The following is a 20,530-nucleotide window of genomic DNA, read 5'->3' as shown; positions in this document are numbered from 1 at the left end:
AGACCCCACAGAGCTTCAAGCCCCTTCCACCATCTGAAGACACAATGAGAAGTCTGTAACACAGAAGAGGGCTCTCAGCAAACTTTACTGGCACTCTGATTTTGGACTTCCAGATTTCAGAACTGTGAATTCTGTTGTTTATAAGCTACACAGTCTGTGTTACTTTGTTCTAGCCATCTGGGTAGACTAAGAGTCTAGAGTAACAAATGTAATTGCTAAATGAAACATGTCGAAAATGCATACAGTGCTTATAATCCAAAGTAAATATTGTATGACATACGGTGAGTTTTTCCCCCTTTCTGGTAAGTGGGGTAGTACTGGTAGAATTTAAGGGTTTTTATTTTTCCCTTTTTAACTAAAACTTGATTATTGCTTCTCTATATTAACAGCTGTCTCTTCTCATTTTTTTTCTCTTTATATATAAAAACCAATGTTGTCTGATTCAGTCTGTAGAGTTAATCATCCCACCATATTCAGCAAGAAAGAGTGATTAGTAGATGAGTTAATCATGACTGCGTTTACCTTTACAATACGAAAGCTAATCACTTTGGAGTTGATATGAATAAAGTCATTATTGTTCATGAATATAAGTAAACTATTTCAACGTTAGTGACATCTTAGATTCAAGCAGTTAGTTATAAAATAAAGCCTCAGCCAACATTTTCATTGCTCATACCACTCATAAAATACAATTCCTTTCAACCTAAGAAAGCTTTGAGTATAACTACAATGTTAACTCATTAATGTGTACTCCTATTCCTAGATACTAGAGTTGAATTATTTAAGAACACTCAGCAATGAATTCTATTACCTCTTGAAAGCATGAAAAGTAGAGATATATTTCCTAAAGGCCATGAATTCTTATTAAATACAGCTTTTGCTGACAATTTGTATACTCTTTCTATCTATATCCATTGAAAAACAGTATGTGCCTTTGAGTTCTCCACTACTAAATCCAAGAAACATCAATAAAAGCAAGCTTTGAGGATGCAGTTCAGTCTTGTGTTAAAGCAATGTTTCTCCAAATGTGGTCCCAACAAGCAGCATCAGTGCCTTCACTAAGATCAGAAACACTGGGGCTGGCACCCAGCAATCTGCGCACTGACAAGCCCTCCAGATGATTCTGATGATTCTGACAGCCACTAAGTTAATAATTACTGATAAATTCTTATCAGGCGAACTCCTGTTCTATGAACTGGTCTACATTGTCTCAGCCCTTCTAAACTAGATAACCTCAAGTTCCCTTAGAAGTGATTTTATCTGAATCTGCCTCCTCAGTGGGGACTGATGTGGAAAAACTCAGGGACAAAAAGGAGATAATAAGAAAAAAAATGTTTATGGTAATAAGCATTACACAAAAGTAAAAGGAGGCAAAAGATAAAGAGTGGCTGGTGGAGGTAGGCACTGATGCTTACATACAGCGGTTAGGGGGCATCAGCAAGAAAGTCAACCGTTTCAGCAGCAACCTTAATGACAAGCAAGTCATCTCTGATGACTGGCAGTGACTAGACATTAAAAATTAAAGAAAATTCCCACAAAGATCAGGAAGTCTTCTAAGGAAGTCTGCTTAACAAACGCTCCTGCCCAGCTGGGCAAACTTTTAGATGGTTTGGCTCAGTGTCCAGAGTTCTGAAGCCTTCAACTGACCAGCCCTCCCAGATCTGGGGTTTCGCTCGCCACATGGTGAAGGTCAAAGGATGTGAGCGTGGGAACGTTTCTCTCCTGAGAAGCACACTCTGAGTGGTATCCGTATCCGACAAATTCCTCCTCTGATGTGAGCAAATACTTCCTTTACTTTGTGTGCTTTAAACTGATGCCAGAGTCATCAAACGACATGTCTTTCTTTCCATTTTGTCTCCATTTTCCTTGTCTGCAGGTCTTGAGCATATTCCCATCCATCATTAACTAAGCAAACACACAGGCACCACGGCAGTCTGCTCTCAAGGTTGTCCCCGTGGCCAGTTTCCTTACGAGTCTCAGTAAGATACTATGTACTCCGAGTACATGTTCCTTATAAAGGGGTTTTAGTTTTTAACTCCCATAAATTTAATGAAGAAGAGAATCCATCCTTCACTCTGTTTTACTTTGTTTACAAATAAGATCAAGAAATTGACATTTTACAAATAAATGTTAACCAATTAAAAAGTAAATGAATCATATAACTCCTTTGCCATTTTAACGTATAAATATATTGGCCAGATGTCCATATTTAATATATTAAAAGAAAAAAAAGAAGAAAACTTTAGCAAAAAACATTAGCAAATTGTATTTCAAAGTATTTATATATAAATATGTCCGTGCCTCAAATGTTGACACACCTCTTCTTTACTCTCAATTTATTTGTAGGACAACAAAATTGCTAAATAAATTGCTGCCGCCGCTCTGTCCCTCCGCTTAGCTCTGCTGGCGAAACTCTGGTATTACCTTTTAAAAGCATAAAGAAGTAGCTAAAGAGAACTACCCGTAAAACATTTAATAAATCGTTGCTCAGAGAATGACCGCCTGACCAAAGCATTCACACTGGACAGTGGACCTATGTGCTGTTCCTCCACAGCTGTGACCTCGCACAGCCCTCTGAGCATGCTCTCCTGACACAGAGCTCTGGGTGAGAGCAGGGAAGGGGTGTCTGGACCTGCCGCTGCCACTGCAATCTGTGTGGGCTCCGCTACACTCAGCCTTCTGGACTCCACTTTCACAGTTTGGAAAAGGACGGGTTGGACCACCTGACACCCAGGTTCTTCGTAGTTTTAAATTTCTGACCCTAACGTTTCCCCTGGCCTGCTCGAATCCTCTCTGATGACCAGTTTAGGAGCCAGATTCACTGCTCCTTTATTTCTGGGATCTGTGGATACAGAAGAATGGTGGAGGCTGGAACAGGAGATGGGAGCAGGAAGGAAAGATGCCTTCGGGGAGTCACACGCCTTTCACTGCCAAGAGGGAGAGCAATTTGCAGCCTTTTCCATCCGTGTGTAAGTCTCAGTCAGGAAAGCCCCTTGGGATGAGTTTCCACAGAGGAGCTGCTGAGCCCCCCTCTCTTGTAAGACTCCTGCAGGCTCGCCTCGCAGATCCAGCTCGTGTGCGGAAGACTCGCCCGAGAGTGGAGAGGCATCTCCTGCGTGAGAGAACAACGTTGTAGCGGGGAGGTTCTGCGCAGGCACCTATCCCGGAACGTAAGTGGCTTTCATAGCTGATACAGGAGTGGAGAGGCATCTCCTGCGTGAGAGAACAACGTCGTAGCGGGGAGGTTCTGTGCAGGGGCTTTCGTAGCTGATACAGAAACGCAGTGCAGCCTAGTGTTTTGAAGACTTCACATTCATAGTTGGAATACTGAAGATGAGCCCGCAGGTTCATATGTGAATGTGAATCTCTGACTGATGGCTGATTGATGTGCAGTATTTTTTCAGTGAATGAAACTAGATGCCCTCCCACCATCTAGAGTCTAGTGGGCATTAACTCTGATTAAGATAAGAATAGATAGTTTACAGTTTTGAGTTATACTTACTGCATTTAAAAACGTAAATTCAGTCGAAACATTAGAAAATGTGGGGATTCATGAAAGTTTTGGCTTACATTCTTTTCACATATTAAACATGTTCTGCATTTGAAAAAAAAGTTTGCGTATATGTTTTAGGATATTTGGCACCTATAATAAGATAAAATATCTGTTATAGGCTGTGTTTGTGTTGCCCCAAAATTGATATGTGGAAACTCTAATCCCCAACACGATGGTATTTGGAGATGGGGCCTTGGGGATATAATTAAGTCATGAGGGTGGAGCCCCCATTATGGGATTAGTGTCCTTGCAATAAGAAAGAGAGACTAGAGCTCTCTCTCAGCCATGTGAAGACAATGCGAAGGCCCTCTGCAAACAGGAAGAGAGCTCTCACCAGGAACCAAGTCCACCTCCACCTTGATCTTGGACTTCCCCACCGCCAGAATTGTGAAAAATAAGTGTTGCTTAAGCCACTCATTCTAGGGTATCTTGTAATGTTATAACATCCCAAGCTGACATATTTGCTCGTTCATGGTAACCTCTGTTTACTCCTGAGAGAAGGCAGTGGCTTGAGAAAAGCAGTCTGTGCCTGATCACATGAGCGATCAGCTATAAAGTGTTTCTGTCTTCTACCTGGGAAATTACCATTTCGGTTTATTGGATATTTTGATATTTTAAATAAGGTTTCCTATTTGAAAAATCAAACTGGAAGATAAGACACCTGCTTCTGAAAAGGGCTGAAGTGTTTGTATCATCTGGTTGAATAGGTCTTTTAAGTTTTCAAATGTAGTTTAAAAGCAAACTACATGAAACTTTGTAGCCTGAGAAATTAAAATATTCTACCTATAACTACTAGATATTTCTTTGTCCGGACCATTTCTTAACTGTTTGAAAAAATTTCCTAGTTCACTGGGGTTCTGATACCTAATGCATGGAAAGAATTATACTTATAACTTGAAAATTGAGTATCCAGTCCCTTCTCTTTGCCAGCAATCCAACTGTAGTCACACTGACTAGTCTGCTTCTGGACTGGTGATCAACATAAGAAACCAGATGTGACATTATTTGTCACTGAAAATCCCTTCTAATTACCATTATCGGTGGAGTGAAATGCCTATTCTCCCATCACATTTCACCATCTTAACACATGTGCCAAGAATCCACCAGTTCATTGTCTTGCTCTGAATCTACACAGGAATAATTAACATGGCCATGTTAGAGCATTCGGAATCTTCATTCACTGTTTCTCCTCCCTGCCACAAAAACTTAACAGAGCGTTGATAGTACAGTTATTAAATACAGCCCGAGGCAGAACACTGGGGCTGGCACTATCAGATACCAAACGCCCAATTCGTGAGTTCACTGGTACCAGTCCCTTGAGGGTGCTGCTCAGGTAACCATGGTGAGGTAACCATGGTGAAGTGACCTGTTTTGCTCATGCTCATACATTCTTTTAATTAAAATTAAAATCATAGCTCTTCATGCTTCATGAAAATTTGGTTTCACAACTCTGAGTCTATAAGAAACTCAATTCTTTGGGGGTAGAAATGTATTAAAATATGTTAATTTTTGAAGAAATTGTTTCAGGGGTCTACTCAAATCTAATCTGAATTTCAATATGGATCTATCTTCCCATTAGATATAAATTTGTAAAAACAAATAGAAAGTTTTTGTCTTTAATTTTAGTTACATTTAATGAAATCCTGTGACAACAGGCAGCTCCTGTATCCAGACAAAACCTCAGGAACTTTTTGAGCTTTTGATTTTTTAATTCCAGTTTATAATGGTTGTATGTAAAATCATAAAATCTAACATAAAACAATAAAATTTGGACTATAAAATCCTCCCTTGACTTGACTGGGTTTTCATTAAAGTAAAACTAGGTCACACATGTAGAGCCACATATGCCATAAAGACACTGAGGCACACTGTTAACACCAGGACACAGGAGGGCTGTGGGATCGGGGGCACACGCACTTCTTCAAGCACCCTTACGCGTGTCTCCAGGGAGTGTGAGGTCTACAACTACAAAACATACCCTATTTTACTTTACTGGTTTTCTTATATGAAGTCTTACACTAACAGACTCCTTCCAATAGCAGACCGAGAAGCCCATACCAGAGTTTTCGCTCTGAGAAATACAGAAATTTATTGGAGAAAGGGAAGTCAGAAATAATATTGAATGACATTTCATTTTACAGAGACAGTGAATGAATTGCTTTTTATCACTCAAATAATTCACTGATTTAACAGATATTATTGATAGTGTGTGTATGGCTCTGTGCCAGGAAGATAAGTTAGAAAGATGAATATCCCAAAGCAGAGACCCCTAAATGGAACACTAAACTCACTGGGGTAGGAGTGAGGACAATAACTTCTAGAACACAGGGAGGATACCTAACCTACCTTGAGGCAGTCAAGAAAGGTTGAGCAATCTGCGATGGACCTAGAGCATAAGTGGACGGACACTGGCCTAGCGAGTGCCACAGAAAAAACCGCATTTCAGAGGGACAGAGTGCCGCCAGCAATGGCATGGTGGTTAGAAACGACCTGTTTCCATTACTTTGAAGCATTAAATAGAACTCAGGTCACTGCAGAGGATGAAGTTGCAAAGAGACGCATAATGTGATCATAAGAGAGAGTCTCGGCTATTGTGAACAGAGGCTAACACATCTGATTTTGGTGAAGAATTTTTTTTTTCTTTTTTCTAATAACTTGTAAAATGTTTTCAGAGAGCCTCTTACCTTCACTAATGCATCAGTCCTTCCATTCCCCATTCTCCAATGGGACAAAATTAATCTCTAATCTATTTTTCTTTCCTTTCCTCTACTTCCCCATTCAAGACTTGAAACAAGTTTAAAAAAAAAAATCTCAAATCTATTATTTCTGCTTAAAAGTTTACAACTAGTTGAAATTGCTTCCATCCGCCCGAAATGATCAAATCTGAACAATGTCAGCACTCCAGAATTTGAAATGTGTAACAACAGAGCACTGCATGACTTTGCCTGATTCCAATCAGACCAGAAGAGCTAACGAGACCAATCGCTGAGTGATGGGTACACATGAACGGGAGCTGGACATGTGTAGAGAGAACAGTTCTCAGCATAAATGATTCTTGCTGTTAATGTATCTAAGATTTTTTGAGCAAAAGCCCATGAAAACAGTTTTCTTCCCACAACCCTACCCCAGACTTCAAGATTTCCCAGGTGTGTGTTTTCATTATGACATAAATTTTAGTGTTGAAAGAAAGCTATTAACCCTGTTAGTGGGAAACAATGAAGCTGCTACTCTTAAGTGCCATAAAGCCACTTAGCCATTCTTGATGCCAGTTAGTGAAAGATGAGCAGTTAAACACGTGTAGTTTCTATGATAAGGACCCCCATGACCACGTCCATAATACTCTAGAGCTCATTTTGAGAAGCTGTTACATTTTGTGGAGTTAGAAATCCATCAGCATTCTATTCCTTCACAAATAAGACTAAACTGGAAATATTTCCCCATGGAGCCACACTATATGATCTATGAGAGACAGTGTAGCCATGACATTAAGAGTTATGGAACCAGAAAAACTTGAGAATGAATCCTTCCTTAGTTATCCACTAACTTTGTAACAATGTTTAAACTAATTATACCACGTCAGGCTTGGTATCTAGGTTATGCTAAACATACATAATTCTCTGGAAGAATTTGTGTAAAATCAGCAATTTTTCTTTCTTAAATATTTAGTGGGGCTCCCTTGTAAGACTACTAAACTTGGAGGTTTCTTATGGGAAAGTTTTCATTATAAATTTAATCTCTTAGTAGCTATATGGATATTTAGACATTTTACTTCTACTTATGCTAGAAAAATAAGTGGAATAAAAAAAGCTTTTCTAGGAATTTTGCCTATTAATCTAAATTTTCAAATTCATTGCTATAAAATTATTTATATCACCTTACAATCTTTTGTTATCAGAAGGATCTAAAGGACTGTCCCTCTTTTAAAAATTATATTGGTGATTTTCAACCTGTGTCATTATGTTTTACCTATTCACATACTTTATATTCCTGTGCCAGAGGGCGAGGCCACCACCTAACAAGTTAGGACTTTTTAATCCAATCAGGTAATTTTTGTCTTTTATCTGTAGTAATTAGTCCACTTTAATTTATTCTAAAGCAATAATTTGGTGATATATTTTGTGATTACAGCCACCATTTTGGTACGTCATTTCTATATTCTCTGCTTTCTACTTTTCTTGAATTGAGAGTATATGCATCTTTCCATGTTCTCATGAAAGTTTTATACCACATTTCTATTGTTATAGTGGTTATCCTAAGAATGACTATACGTATTGAGACTTTTATCCTTTTCCTCTTAAAACTTGCAAAGTTTTAGAACAGTTACTCCAAACATGCATGTTATATTAATTATGAGTAGAGATATATTTTAAATCTTCCAAGATATTATTATTGTTATTATTCTATACATCAATATGCATTTAAATTTACCTATATATTTAACACATTTTTGTTCTTAATACCTTCCTGCACTTTCATATTTTATATGTTTTTCATTTGAGAAACATCATTTGAAGGACATCTGCTGCCTAAAACTTGCTCAACATTTGTTTGTTTGAAATACTTGTATTTTGCGCTCATTTTTGAAGGGCATTTTTATTGAGTATAGATTCTAAAATGGTAATTCATGCTTCAAAATGTTCTCCCAATATCTTCTAGGATATATTATTGAGATTATATTGTTGTAATGAAGATAATAGCTATTTATCTAAATTTTGAGGGAAAAAAGTCTGTTTTTCCTTTTCTTTTTAAGATTTTTCTTATTGAAAATTCTTTTTTCTTCCACTGCACCATATGTGTCTAAATGGAGGAAACTTTTTTGTTGTTTTTTTTCAGGATTTTTTTTTTTAATTTATTTTTTCTGCTTGGGACTTCTGGACTAGTTGAATCCGACTTACTATTTTCTTACAATTTTTCAAAAATTCTCATCCACAATATCTTCCAACATTGCTTTTGTCCCATGCTTTCCTCTTCTCCTTTGAGAAAAAAAAAATGTATATTTTAGGACTTTCAAAGTATTAGCTCTATATTTCAACATCTTTTTGTTATTTTCTACCTTTTCTATATCTATTCTTAATGCTAGATATATTTTCTTAAGATCTATTTTTTAGATCATAGATTTTCACCTTCACTAAAAGAGGAGTATCTGATCTGTTACAAAACTTCTCCTTGGATTTTGAATATGCTTGCTGTAAATTTTAGTTCTGGAATTTATATTTGGTTCAATTTCCAATATGGTATATCACATTTTATAGTTTTCAAATATCTGGTGAAATTTCAAACCTGAATCCTATTTCTTTGATCACATGAAGTATAGTTCATATATAGGGTGTATCTGATAGTGCCATTATCTGTAGTCTCTAGGGGTCTGTATTGAAAAAAGTAGTCCCTAATGGTTTTCTCAAATATTGCCTCTGCAAAATTCTATGGTTCTGCTTATTCTTCTGACTTCTGCTTCATTTTTCTTGTCTCCATAGGTGCTTGGTTATCTGTATGTATACTGCATATTATATTTTAAAATTACTTACAGAAACTCATTTCTAAAATCCAAAAAAAATTTCTGAGAAAAAATGAAAAACTCCTAAATAAATGGAGAGATATATCATGTTTGTGGATTGAAACACTGAAAACCACTAAGGAGGCAGTTTTCCCGAAATTGACCTATAGATTTAATGCAATCCCAATAAAAATCCCAATGGTCCTTATATTTTTGTAGACAATACTAGTAAACTATAAATTTAGAAGAAATGCAAAAAAAAAAAAATACTAGAACAAAGCAACATTTTAAAAGGACAGAGTTAAAGGAGCTTCTCTGCCTGATTTCGAGGCTTGCTACTGGCGAAATGGTAGATACACAGAACCATGGGACAAGATGGAAAGCCCGTAAAGAGACCCGCAGCCTCATTGCAGATCACATACTGAAATTAACTCAAAACAGAGCATAGATCTAAATGTAAAACCTGAAACTATGAAATTTCTGTAAGAAAATATAGGAGGAAATCTTTGAGGCTCTGGTGGAGATAATCTCTTAGATTATAAAAAGCACTAACCATCGAAAAATGAAAAATTAAACTTTTCGAGATTAAAAAAAATGTACTTTCAAAGACATCATTAAGAAAATGAAATGCAAGCCACTAGTAGGAAGATAATGTTCACAACACATAGGTCTGATAAAGGAATATATAACTATTTCAACACAATGTGATAAACAACCTATTTTTGAAAATGGGTAAATTTGTCACATAAATTACAGAAAATGAGATTGAAGACAAAAAAAGTATAATGGTAATTTTAATAGTTCAATAATAAGTAATAATTTTTTAAATGGGGTAGTTATTGAGAAACACTTAAGGAACAAGAAGGCATGGTGAAGTATTTGCTATAGTAAAGAACGAGGCTTAGCTTCTTGCATTTTGACTGTAAGAATTGTACACAGAACCAAGGAGTAGAAAGGCAATATATTAGGATAGAATGCAAGATGGAAAAATGAGTTGAATTTTTGAAAATATTAAGACTTTAGGTTCCCGATCCAACATTTAATGGATCTACCCATTAGGTTGATTAATTGGTGATAACGTGAAGGAAGTTCTCAGAAAAACAGGAGAAAAAACCTGAGAATGATATTATGAAGTCAACAAAAGAAAAATCATTCTTTGAGTAGCAATGTAATATCGAAATGACCACCACATTTGGCAGGCTCTGGTTATTTTGTGGGAGGAATTTCAGCAGAGTGAAGGAGGTAGAAATATTACAGTAGGTTGTGTGAATATGATATGAAGAGAACAAGAACTGTTAGGCAACGAGAATTGTACATGGACTATTTCTTCAGTGACACTGATTATAAGTAAATTAGAGAATGAATAAATGAGATTTCTCTACTAAGAGGTAATGGAGAAGATACTACTAGCAAAGGCATGAGTACAAACGGTGCTACAGAGATCAGTGCACTGGGGGACAGGGTTGCATAAAGGGAGCTGATTATAATATTTTTAAAGGCCCAAAGTCTGAAGATGCTCTTAGTAGGATTTGTCCCAGAGTATACATTAACAATGAAAGTGTATGGAAACAAATGTTCAAAGTCCACCAGGAATTTCCAGGCTGCAGCTTCAGACTTTCCTTTCTTTGATATCCAGTGAACTCTAGATGAAAAGGACAACTGATCTAAGCAGCTTTAAAGTGATGACTGGGGATTTATTTTTCAAACACTTGGGTATTAAATTTAAATAACTTGCTCAGGTGTTGCTGCCTCCTGGGAAGTTTTGTGATAACTGCCCATCTTTGTAACTTAATCACAATGATAATTATTTGAAACAGAAATACTTTATTTTTAATTGTAGGAATAGTATTCACTCTTTCATAGGCTTTAAATCCCACCGACATTTAGTTAGAATAGATTTAGTTAGAATTAGAATGGTTTATGTTCAGAGTAGTAAGACTTCATCCTCTAAGTAATTTATAAGTGATATGGAAAAGTTTTAATTATATACTATTTTAGTTTTCAACAGTTTGTAGATATCCTTATTATCCTTATCCTCTGTTCACAAGGAAATAACCTAGTGATATTTTATTCTAAAACTATATATTTTTTTCTGATTAGAGAATGAAGAAAAAAAAAGAACCCCCACTCCAGAATTTAGTAAAATCAAGTAGTAATTTTAGAGATCTGAAATAAATCTCTAATACAGCCAATTATGAGGAAATGTCAGATGAGAAATTAAATTAAAATATAGATCTTCAAATCATTCTATTTCTTCTCAAACATTCAGGAATACCAGTAACTTATGTTGAATTACAGGTACTACCAAGGACAAAATTATGATTCTAATTCCTATTCAGTAAACACGTGAGCTCTCTAGACCTCACTGCACTTAGGCAAAAATGCTAGAAGCAAACATATTAGAAGGATAAGTGAATAAGAAAATGTACTTCTCCATGGATAACCTGGAGGGAAGAGAAATATATGCAATTCTTTGAAATTGGTCACTGATCCTTCACCTTTACAGTGAAGTGGGAATGTACCATCAACAATGCCCTCAAGTATCTGCCCAAGGCAAATCACAGGCAGTGCCACCAGTACCATGGCCATTAACTTCCCACATCCATTCCACTTCGCCTGATCCTTCTCAGTCAGTCACGGTAATTTTGTTTTAACTTGGGTTATCTCATGAATGAAAATGTATACTCAAGATCAAAGTGGAGAAAAAAAGAGAGATGTGTTTAGATTTTGTCCTTTAAGACTGAACCACAGCAGGAGACTCTCCCTCTCATATACAACCAGGCTTCGACACCATCCTACGCCCACAAAGTGGACCAGCACTGGTGGCTAGTAGGTGCAAGCACAGCGGGGGAACGAGGCAGACAGTGTCTGTGCACCAGATGACACTGCTGAGCACACGAAGCACCCAGCTCTGAGACCTGTCTTGCCCTGGCTAATCAGCGGATGAGCTGATAAGATTTCTTAATGCATAGGCTAGTTTGTTTCAGGCTTTTAGTTACCAAAGCTAAAAACATCAAAGTGATGTGACTCCCTTCTCTCTTAACATCTTTATACTACCAAATTGTAGTTTTAAGAAATACATTCTGAAATGTATTTCTTAAATGAGAAGTGGAAAAGAAGCAGATGTTACAGAATGTCAGACAAAAGATGGAAGGAAGTCTGTTGTGAAGAGCGGGGCGGGCGATTCTAGGAGGAAAGGGGTGGGGAGGCAGAAGAGTGTCATGATCAGAAACCAGCCCTGGTATATCGGGCCTAACAGTTGGGTGCTGGTTGGATTGAGATGAACTTCCCAGGTCATTTTTAATATTAATCTGTGATGACATTTCCAGAAATGTCCTGGGAAGGCTGGCAGCAGATGCAAAATAGATTTCTGGATCAGGCAAGGTCCAGAAAGGGATGGCATACTCAGGGTCTTTAAAAATAATTTAATTAAGAGAATATTTATGAAAGTGTGGCAGCATTAATGGAACCCACAAGGGACGGTGATACACCTGGGGACAAACAGCGGAGGAGAAACATTACTTTCTCTAGACCTGACGGGCAAGGAAGTGTGAGGGTGACACTGAAGTTTAACAGAAGCCGAGTAGAAGAGTACAGTCCCCCACATGGACAATAAGTATGCACCTATAAGTATGCTGCTACCAGAACTATGACACTGAAGAGAGGGAGGGAGCAAATACATTCCCAGAACCTCCTTCTCTGACACTATGGTCTCTGGCAGTGCCACTCACAAACCAAGATCACTTAAAAGCCTAAAATCTTGGAGAGAGACAGCATTTAGGACTCAGTTCCCCAGGACTCAGAGTAGTGAAATGATCTAGTGAGGTTATAAAAAGGCAGAGAATCACCCACATTTTCCCTTTAAACATATAGCCAAGCATGGCCACTCTGACTTGCTACCTGTTAGGAAAGATTCTGCTGCCTACACAGGGTCAAGGTGTGTTCAAAATTTTGGGTAAATCACAGAGTTGCTTAAATGTCAATGGCGAACAAGTTATGTAGTGTGATTTTGAAAAGCATCAAGTAGCTGTGTCCAGTCTTTGTGTTCCAATGTACGGCAATTATGGCACCATTCCAAAGAGTCATATAACTCCCTAATTGTGAAATCCTTCTTTAAAATTCCTAGGACTATATAGTGACTAAAACTTCAGTAGGAATTAATTAGTTCATCAATTGTGATTTTGCTCAGATAGCAGAGGCCCAGGTATGTTACAGAATAATGAGCCGCTGGAAATACTAATAAAGGTTCATTCTGTAATACTGTTTTGAAAAGTGTTGAGATGTGAACTCTCTGTGATGCCATTACATCTCCTTGATATTAAAAGTGTGAAGGATGGAGATTTATAAAATTAATCATTTAAAAACTGTGTTGATAAACTCCTAAACACTGAACCAAAAACCTACGAAGTTTAATTACTTAGGGAGGGGTCCCTAAGAAATAATCCACCAGCCTTGCCCAAATTTCTTTAGTTGGTCCAAAGAAAATAAAAAAACTTCTGTCATGAATAACATTTCCGTCTGCATGTAGATGTGAAGGAAATGAAGCTTTTTGTTTTTTCAGTTACTCAGGTGAATTTCTTGTCTACATTTAGCCTTATGGTAAAAATAAATATCATTCGATTCTCCAAGATGTCAGAAACTTGATTCCTTTCAATCGAGAGTCTCCCTCACTCCCTATAAATTCTAGGGTCCTTTCAGAGAGACACCATCAGGTGCGCAGGGAGGCCCTGGGTGACCCCGTGTTCTGGACTGGCTGAGACACACACCTTCTCTTTCAGCCATTAGCCCTGTTTCACTCAATTTGCTGTTGCATCCTCCTCACCTGGCCACATGGCCTCTCTTCAGGTCCTCAGGATGTCAGTGCTATATGCACACTACCTTCAGACATGTGGGAAAATTTCCTCATACCATCTGAGGAATAAGGACCATCTGTGAGGTCCATCTACCTGACAAATCCCATACAGCCATTATAGTACGTACCCATACCATAGAACAAGGTTAGATGCAGAGGATTCCTTGGAGACTTTCAGCCTCCCAAATTACGTAGGCCACAGTAGATACCTGTTCTTGGCTACCTAAATCAATCTAGATTGATTGATATTTTTTTTTTCAGCCTTATCTATCACCTCAGGTCACCTTTGAGCATGAAAAGAAGCACTATTCATAAATGCACCAGTACAACAATTATAAATCAGGACTGTAAGGGGCAAAAAGAGATCTGAATGTTAACACATATTTGTATATAAACATACCAAATAAAGTTATTTTCCATTTTACTTTGTTGAACTAAAATGTACCAAATCTTTAGGCTTAATTTAGGTCAGCTGGCAAGAGTCATTCTTCACTGAACACTAGCATCCAATTAGCATGGATTTTGAAAGCCTTAGCTTGTTTCTGTTGAGATTTCAATCTCAGGTTCCTCTTGCTACTTCTTGATTCGTTTCTAAGCCATGGAATTCATATTGAAATCAACATGTGGTTTTGATTGGATTTCCTCCAATATGGCAGCAAGGAAGAATAGTTTTAATTCCAATAGGAGAAGAGCTTCTGCATACAATCCAAGAAAAAAACATCACATTTCAGAATACTGAACTGAGTTCACATTCCAAGTATTTTGTGCCGAAGCAAGTGTTTTTAGGCTTTGGGATGGTGAAATAAGTTTGTCTTGTATCTATTCCTCCAAAAAAGGAGAAAAAAATTGGGTTTCTGTTATTTTGTAAAATTAAAATAATTTCTTAAAACAAACCAACAAAGAAAACACCATTAATATTTATGAAGCATAACTTCATATCCTAGAAGAAAAAAGGGAGCCTCAAGTGTGAACCAGAGCCCAGCCCCCACACCTCATTCATTTACATCACACACAGACTCTATCCACCAATTCAGAGAAGCTGACATGAAATGGTATTCAAGAGAGTGGTCCCGGCCTTCTCTTCTTTCAGAGTTTCCAAAATGTTTGGCACACTGTGGCATTCTGAGTGCCACCTCAATATATAATTATCACTTACTGAAAATCATGGAGCAAGATTTATTTTTAATTAAGAGTATGTAACTAAGGAAATAAATCAAAATGCCATAAGATAAAATCTTTCCATTAGTTAGAGGTTACCAGTCTAGGCCCTGTCTTAAATATTTCCTTCTTTTTTTCCTAATTCACTTCCTTGTTACTTAAAGTTTCTGTTTTTACTTATTGCTTCCCTTACCACTTTAAAATTTACACTCATAAAATTTCTTCCAGGTAGAAATAGAAAGTAAAAGATATAAAAAGTAAAAATTCAGAAATTAATTAATAATGCATCTATAAATTTTATTTAATCAACTTTCCATCTCATTTTACTATAGATAACTAAGTATAAAGGCATAGCCAAAATAAAAATTACTAAGAAAATTGTAAGGTAAAATTACAGATTATATTAATGATATCAATCCAAAATATTTTCTTGTCTACTATGTGCTAGGCATCATACTCAGCATATGTGCACATATTTAGCCAACAAAATAATAAACAGTTACAGCCTGAATTGATTTACTTTAAATATTAAATAATTATAAAACATTCAAACATTTATATGTCAAATAAAATTAAATTATATATTATTTACATCAAATAAATGTGTAATATTGTTTAACATAGCAGCACTTAACATTTATTAAACATTATTTAATAAATTTAAACTGAAGGAATTTATAAAGGTGCCTTTTCTCAGCAATAGAATTGGTTTCGCTTACATATATCTCTGTTCTCAGTCATTTTCAAATTGTTTATAACATTTTAAGTTTAAAATGTAAACTGATATGTTAAACAATAACAAAACGCCAAAATGCCAGTCTCTTACTTCATAAAAAAAAAAAAAAAAAAGTTTTGTAAAAGCTCGTTCTGGCCATCCGAACTGTACAGGAGGTCAACATAAAAGTTCCCTTTGGTGTGTAACCCCTTAGTCAACACCCTTAGAATACATTCTATATTGATGGTTCAAATAGTGACCCTCTCTTTCTATATTTTCTACATTTCTTTTTGATATTTGGTACATGGATTTACCAAGCACCGGAGAGTTTTAAGACAGCAGTTAGGCAAACTGCCTGGATTATTTTATCTGAAGTCTCAGTAAACTAAGATTTACTTCTCTGTTAAAATGTGGTAATGTGAGGTAGTTGTGATGCTTTTGAATTTAAGAATATTACTGTAAAATCAGTTGTTAGTTACATGACATTGTTATCAGAAATAAATCAAGCTTTTCGTAACACCTTTTGTTCCAAGCATCCTGCGGCAAGATGACTGGGGCAAACACTGCGTAGTGGGCTCTGCTCGCCTGAACTGACGCTCACCTGAACTGAGTGAAGCAACAACACAATGTGGTTTTATTTATTTTCAAGGGAAGGAGAATAAAAGCACACACTGAAAATGTTCTCATCCATCGTAGGTCCCCGGAGGGAAACAGAAGCTCCCTTCATCCCCAGCACAGGCATAAAAGCACCTTCTTTCAGCCAAGCTTAAAGTAAATTACAAGAGGTGCTTGCCTAGGCCAAGTTCAAACACCAGCTTTTTAAGAGAAGCTGCCTGCCAACCTGCCCGCCTTCAACAGGTTTATTCAAGGAAGATGTAAGTGCAGCTTCCTGAAGCCTCAGGGAAGAACTAGAAAAGGCATTTCTCAGCAGTTTTATAGGTATCACTTTGATGATCAACTATTTATATGTGTTTGCAACACACCATTTCTCTATGGAGAACATGCTAATTCACCTACTGTATTTGGCAGTTCATAAAGCCTTATAAGCTGGATAATGTGGATATCTGAACAGCCATTTGCCACCGTCATTGACTTATTCTCATAGGTCACATTATCAGTAAGCCCTAATTTTAACGAGGCATTCAGTGACCAATGTGTTTTAGTTCTTGCTACACATTAGAACTTAAAATTAGTTTCTTCAAAATACCCATATTAGAGCACTATCCTTAGAGTTTAATTTATTTGGTCTGGAATAGAATATGATATCACTACTTTTAAAACCTCTCAGATGGTTCTAATTCATATACAAGGTTGAGAATTACTGAATTAAACAAATTTTATGATTTTTAACTATATGCTAAATTTTTTGCAAGGCTCTAGGAATGAAAAGAACAAAAGAAACCAGTTATCTTGTGAGGATCAAGAGATAAAAGAAGGTAGAGAAAACAGTGAATTTATAAAATGGTCCCTGAAAAGGCTGGACAAGGCTGGCTTAGGTACTGAATAGTTTAACTCAGCTTTTAGACCAAGCATTTTTTAGTGGTAATTTTCTCCCAGTTGCAATAAGCAGTCCAAGTATATAAAAGAGAAGAAGCTAGACTGTGGAATAAGCAAGTATCAAGTGACTTGCCAAGGGCATAAGCTTAACAAGAAGAAATATGTGTCTACATTTTTGTTTTTCTAACAGAATATTGAGGGTCTTTGTGAAAAAGTATTTTAAGCTTTGTAAATGGGATTCGGTGTTCATGAACAAGGAGGATCACAAAAGGTGGCTTAAAAACAGGAGAAATGGAGACACTAAATTGGAGAACTTAATGAGGTATATGTAACAGGAATAAGAGGAGAGATGGCATGAACATCAGGAAGAAATGTGGAGATATTTAAATTTAAGAACCAATGTATAAGAAGATTACACATGATAAAATTTTATCAAATAGCTGTGGGTACAAGTTAGTAAACTGGAAGATCCATACGTGTATTAGAGTTCCTGAAGTCAAGAAACATGAACACAGAATATGGAAAGCCTACACGGATACTGAAATTCCCTAAAGGGAAATAAAAACAAAACAAACAGAAAAATAAGCCTTTCAGCCAGTACCAAAATTCTCAGTTAACACGCAGTGATCGGAAGCCTATCACTCTCCACAGTGGGAAGGTGCTGAGGATATGATAAGGGTCCTGGTTAGAAACAATTTGATCAAGAAAAGCTTTTAAATTCCTATGACTCTTCTCCACCCCCAAGTTTCCCCTTGAAAGAGGACTTGGAAGAGGGACAGGGTAGTAAGAGTCTAGAGAAGCAAGCTAAGGGACAGAATACACATGACAAAGAATTTGTCTTCTGTCCTAGTGATATAACACTCAAAACTTTGAATAACAGATAAAACGGATGCAAAAACACCTTAACGGCACTCTGACAACTGTATAGATCACAATGAGATTGCAAGAATAAAAGTAGAGAGAATTAGGAAGTTATTTCAGTCATCTAGGAAAGAGGTAAAGCTTAGAATAAAATGGTGGCAATTAACAAGGTAAAAAGTACAGGGATGTGAAAAATGCTTTGTAGGCAGGACAGGCTTTGGAGATGGAATGGATATGTACATAACAGGCCTGTGTCGGGGATTATTTGCAGGCTTTTGGCTTATGCACCCAGGTACATGGAGGAACCATTTATTGGGATGAATAAAGAAAGCACTGGATCAGCTGTGGGTAAGATCAAAGGTGCAGCTTTGAACTTGTTAAGTGAGAGAGCTAAGTGGAGATACCAGGTAGGCTACTGCACATGTTAGCATGAAGCTCTGAAGAAGTCTTATAGTATCTCTCCAGCTTAAGAATGAATATCTTTTTGAAAGCAGACTTTGAAGAAGTTAAAACATGTTCACGTTTTCATTAGTATTTAGGCAACAAACTTATTTCCCCAATAGTTATCAGAAACTGTGATTTAATTATCATGTTAATGTTCCAAGTTGCACCTTTGAAGACAATCAAACTATAGTTAACACACTACATTAAACAGCCATGATCTCTGGCTAACAATAAGCCAATAACCAGTTTGGCACTGCTTCCAAACCCTTCAGCCTGCCAGATGGGAAGGTACACTTTACTTTTTGTACTTTCTTTTAAAATTTATCCCAGGATCTGGCCACCTGGTCTGTCATATTGGATATTAATTAACTACAGCCTGACAATTAATGATGAGATTTGTCTGTTTAAAGCAAAAGTCATTCTGACTTCTGAAATGAATCTATTTTTCTTAGTAATTAAGAAAAACCATTAATATCATAAAACATTTTTTTAATGTATACATTATTTGCCACACAGTTCAATAAGCAGTAACATGGTCAAATATCTAGAATAAATTCAAGAAAAATTTTTTAGGGAAAAACGGGATACTTTTTTCTTTCTTCCTATACAATACACCACCTAACAAAACAAAACAAGGAGGACTAAGGGTACTTTAGAGCTTGACATATATCATGTATCCCTTTCTTCATTATCATATTGGCACTGTATGTCACTAAAGACATTTCTGATACTTCTAGTAACTAAACATCTTGGGATAAAACTCTGAAACCCATGCTATACCAAACTTTTTTTAGAGGCCAGGATCAGGCAATATTTTTGGCTATCCGTTCTAGGAGCTGTCATATAAATTTTATTCTTAGATGGGGCGTTTAGTGGAGAGGAATCCTTAGAGTTTCTTGTTACCTAAGTGAAATGCCTGACATCAAATCATAGCTTCCTGGCACCAGTCTGTGCTTTTTACACATGCCATGGTGCCTTCCTGTGAAATGCTCTAGGTTAAGCTCAGATACAGCTCTATAGATGGCCACACCACTGAAGAATAAATTCCTCAGTCTTCCTTGTGGCTAGTTGTAGTAATGTGACTAAATTCTGGCCAATGTGATATCTACAAAAGAGACCTGTGCTATTTTTGAATCTTGCCCTTGAAACAGTTGTATGTGCATTTTATTGTTCCCTTTCTCTTTTCTATTGGCTAGGACTTGATGAGAACCGAGAATCTGCCTCAAACCCACCAACAGAATCCCTGTGTTGAGGATGACAGCAATGTCTACAACCTAGGATCAACTGCCTCTATCTGGACCACTACAGGAGAGAGGGAAATATTTCTCTCTCTTTTTATACATCATTGTGTTTGATGTCGAATTAAAGCAGATCTGTACAAGAAGGATGATGCTAACGTAAAGGTAAATGTGTGCAGCTGGCTCAGCAGGCAAGCAGCAGGTGTTGAGAATACAGAAATTACTGACCGGAAATACAGTTACCCTTAGTATATTATGCCTATTCGCCAAATTTGTTCAAACTGTTACCTCTGATAATATGGAAAGAAAATCAAATGTCTAGACTAGAGTCCATACTTTAGTGAACTTATCAGAAAAATTCTGAATATTGGTATATGCTGGCTATGGTTTGTAGCATTTAGACAAGAAATAGGAGAGAAATAAACTCTGATAAATTTCAAGCAGAGATGGTGGGAAATGAGTTCAGTTAAGGCAGATTCTTTGCTTGCAGCCTGCAATCTAAAAAAAACTGCGAGGGAAAGCAAGTAATTTTGAGTCTAATAGTGTTGGAAAACCAAGGTTGCTAACCCTAAACAGAACTAGACAAGATTGAGGTGCAAGTCTTTTCAGAGGGCCTTCTGTCTGACTTATGTGATCTCGGCCAGACAATGGGACTCAACCCAGATCGGATTACTGCAGGTGCTGCTTTCTAATCCACTCTTTCAGATGGCCTCAAGGC

The sequence above is a fragment of the Pteropus alecto genome, unplaced genomic scaffold (assembly GCF_000325575.1).
Source record: "Pteropus alecto unplaced genomic scaffold, ASM32557v1 scaffold17, whole genome shotgun sequence".
NCBI classification, from domain to species: domain Eukaryota; kingdom Metazoa; phylum Chordata; class Mammalia; order Chiroptera; family Pteropodidae; genus Pteropus; species Pteropus alecto.
Note: the sequence above shows the minus strand (reverse complement) of the source record.